Source organism: Xyrauchen texanus, chromosome 13 (genome assembly GCF_025860055.1).
Source record: "Xyrauchen texanus isolate HMW12.3.18 chromosome 13, RBS_HiC_50CHRs, whole genome shotgun sequence".
Lineage (NCBI taxonomy): Eukaryota > Metazoa > Chordata > Actinopteri > Cypriniformes > Catostomidae > Xyrauchen > Xyrauchen texanus.
In genome coordinates, this window is record NC_068288.1 from 6,896,788 (window position 1) to 6,900,804 (window position 4,017).

Below are 4,017 nucleotides of genomic sequence, written 5' to 3' on the forward strand. Positions count from 1 at the left end.
AGGTGATTGAAATACATCAGTATGGGAAGGGTTACAAAGCTACTTCAAAGGCTCTGGGACTCCATAGAACCACAGTGAGAGCCATTATCTCCAAATGGAGAAAACTTGGCACAGTAGTGAACCTTCCCAGAACTGGCCAACATTCAAAAATTCCTTCAATAGCACAGTGACGATTCATCCAGGAAGTCACAAAAAAGCCAAGGACAAAATCCAAGGAACTGTATGTCTATCTCGCATCAATAAAGGCCACTGTTCATGACTCCACTATCAGAAAGACACTGGGCAAAAATGGCATCTATGAAAGAGTGGTAAAGCAACAACTACTGCTAATCCAGAAGAACATAAAGGCTTGTCTGAATTTTGCCAAAACACACCTTGATAATCCTCAAAACTTTTGGGAGAATGTTGTTTGGACTGATGAGTCGAAAGTGGAACTCTTTGGATAACAGGGTTCCCATTACATCTGGCACAAATCAAACACAGAATTCCACAAAAAAAACATCATGCCTACGGTCAAGCATGGTGGTGGTAGAGTGATGGTGTGGGGATGCTTTGCTGCTTCAGGTCCAGGGACGACTTGCAATAATTGAGGGAAACATGAATTATGCTTTCTAACAGAAATCCGTAAGGAGAACATCAGGTCATCAGTCCATGAGTTGAACCTTAAGCGCAACTGGATAATACAGCAGATCCAAAGCAATGATCCAAAGCAAATGAGTAAGTTCACCTCTGAATGGCTCAAAAGAAGTAAAATTAAAGTTTTGGAGTGGCCTAGTCAAAGTCCTGACTTGAACCCAATTGTGATGCTTTGGCAGGACATTAAAAGGGCAGTTCATGCTCAGAAAACCTCCAGTGTGGCTGAACTAAAGCAGTTCTACAGAGTGTGCCAGAATTCCACCACAGCATTGTGAAAGACTGATCTACAGATACTAATCACCTATTAGTTTTTCACATAGGTGATATAGGTGTTGGATAAATGTTTTGCTTTAATAAAAAAATAAAAAAAAAATAGATATATACACACACACATCGATCTACACTCCACCCCTCATAAAAACAAAGCATAAACCAGATTTTTTATAAACTTTGCAAATGTATTAAACAGAAAAAACTGAAATATCACATTTACAAGTATTCTCAACCATTTGGCATGACACTTTAAATTTAGCCTAGGTGCATCCCATTTCTCTGGATCATATTTGAGACTGGACTTTGATTGTAGTCCACCTATATAAAATTCAATTGATTATACTTGATTTGGAAAGGAAAGGGTGAATTTTCTAAGGATGAATGAATAAAAAAAAATAAAATAAAAAAAAAAATTATAAAAAAATAAAAAATCACAGCTGTGGCAGGGGGAAGTGTATTAGTTAAACCAATCCATGAGAAGCAAAAGCTTACAGCACCTGGTATTCCCAGGTACTCTCCCATCCAAGTACTAACCAGGCCCAACCCTACTTAGCTTCCGAGATCGGAAGAGATCAGGTGCGCTCAGGATGGTATGGCCATAAGCGAAAGATGCTGTGAACAGAGGGCTATTTAAAGAAAGCCCACTGCCTGGGCCTTCCTCCTTGTCTTGGTGTGTCATTTCAGAAGGAGAAAAAACATTGGACAAACAGACCCTGTCCTGACAAATGGGCATTTAAACAAACAAAACATTTAAAACAAAACAAAACAAAACAAAAGAAGAACCAAAGTGAAGTGCCTCCTAAATGGAAGAAGTTCGGACCAACCAGGACTCTTCCTAGAGCTGGCTGCCCAGCCAAACTGAGAAATCGGGGGGAGAAGGGCTTTGGTAAGAGAGATGACCAAGACATAGATGATCACTCTGGTTAAGCTCCAGAGATCATGTGTGGAGGTAAGAGAAACCTGCAGAAGGAAAACCATCACTGCAACACTCCACCGATCTGGGCTTTATGGCAGAGTGGCCAGACAGAAGCCTTTCCACATTGCAAGACACAAAAAAAGCACCTAAAGGACACTCCGACTATGAGAAACTAAATTATCTGGTCTGAGGAAACCAAGCATCATTTCTGGAGGAAACCTCTATGGAGAGACCTAAGAAGGGCTGTCCACCGACGGTCCCCATTCAACCTGACCGAGCTTGAGAGGATTTGTAGAGAAGAATGGCAGAAAATGCCCAAATCCAGGTGTGCAAAGCTTGTCACATCATACCCAAAGAGACTTGAGACTGTAATCAATGCCAAAGGTGTTTCAACTAAGTACTGAGTTAAGGGTCTGAATAACATCGTCAATGTGATATTTTCATATTCATTTCAAAAAATCATGTGATCATTTTTTTTTTTGCTTTGTCATCATGGGGTATGTGTAGGTCGATGTGAAAAACATAAAATAATAATTTAAAGCATTTTAGCATATATGTGAACAAAATTAAGGGGTCTGAATCCTTTCTGACTGCACAGTATAAACATAAATGTCCACCAAATCAAAGTTAGGTCATGTAACGAACATGCATGCAGACATTTTGTTGTCATGTGACAAAAGGACCCCTATACACATGACAGATTTATCAAATTCATTTTTATCATATTATTTATATCATACTTGTTGACATTTTTATGAGAAACATCATGGTTACTGTTTTAACCTCCGTTCCCCGAGGGAAAGAACGAGATGTTGTGTCGAATGAAGTGACACAAGGGGACCTCCTGGGATGACAAACGTAACTCTGAACCCGAGAAAAGGCCAATGTCAAGTTGGCAGACAGAATTTGCATGCACGCCCCAGACATGCGGGTATAAAGGGAAGCGTGGCAGCAAGTGTCAGTCAGGATTTTGCACTGAGGAGCTGAAAATAATGTACGGCCATTTACAGTGGTAAGTCTAGTGCTGTGGCAGGAGGGACACAACGTCTCATTCCTTCCCTCGGTGAACGGAGGTTACAACATTAACCATGACATTCCCCTTCTGTAACTCACTTGACGTTGTGTCAAATTAAGTGACACAAGGGGTCCCATCTAAAAACGGCATGCACTGACTGTGTTACGTGAACTGTCGAGAAACTTTTTCGCCGCATAGAGAGGTGGAGCGAATATTGCCGAAATGAGTCAGAAGCTGGGCGAACTGAGTCGTGTAGCCGAGTTGAATGGTCCTGGCTAACCAGCGCGACGGGTTGGACGGCGAAATCCGTGCGTCCAAACTCTGCGTGAGAAGCACTAATGGGACCATCGCTTTTAATGTACCGGGCGGGGCTTCGCAGCGGAGGGGAGCAGGTAATAGCGCGTCAGGAGGCAGAAGAGCATCCCGAGGCTTGGGTGCTGAGAAAAGATTCAAAGATCTTACCTTGCTCCGTGCATCCGGCAGGGGGCAGGTCAGAGACTGAGGAAGAGGCCCTAGAGAGGCGTCTTCGGGAACTCGTCAGTGCTGGCCTGCCGGATCCGAGCAGTCGCGGGTCCGGAAGCGAGAGAGCTGCATCCGGGGAGACGAGACTGTAGAGTTTTTGGCTGGGGTGCCGTGAGAATGGGTACGAGAGAATCGCTCTTTATTGAGAATGTGAGAAACAAGGATTCTCCTCCCGGGGACGGCGTGGTCTTAGTACCAGCTCCGGAGCGAACGTCTGACTGCCTGGGTTGCCCGTCTCAGGAGCGCTTCAGAGCTTTCCTGGAGATGGGGGCGTACACCGCCTGCGAGGTGCTCGACGCTGGGGCTGAGATCTGGGCCCGGTTTGAGGCGGAGCTACCTGTTGTTTAGCCACAGGGGGTGCCCTCGGCGAGCAGGCAGGGCATGCTGGTTTGGAGGGGCACCATGGCAAGATGTGCCATCTGCTTCTTCACCTAAAAACTGCTGGCCGAAGTCCGGTGTCGCTGTAGACTTTCGAGGTCAGTGATGAAGTGGCTTTCTCCCGTGAGAAAAGAAAGCCACGACCACAATTTTGCAATGGCTATGTTTTCGCACTGAGAACATGAACCATTCATAAAATGCTGCCTGCGTGTGATCGCAGCCCAGGCACGCGAGGCAGCTTTTATGACCGTCAGAAGTGGAGAGAAATCATCCACAT

At 44.6% G+C, this 4,017-nt stretch overlaps 1 non-coding gene across 1 annotated transcript; it reads right to left on the reverse strand.

Moving 5' to 3' along the window:
* Positions 1–1,394: 1,394 nt before the first annotated feature.
* On the reverse strand, positions 1,395–1,513 carry LOC127654513 (5S ribosomal RNA). Its single transcript, XR_007971948.1, has one exon. It is a non-coding gene; the product is annotated as a 5S ribosomal RNA (ribosomal RNA).
* Between the last annotated feature and the right edge of the window lie 2,504 nt (positions 1,514–4,017).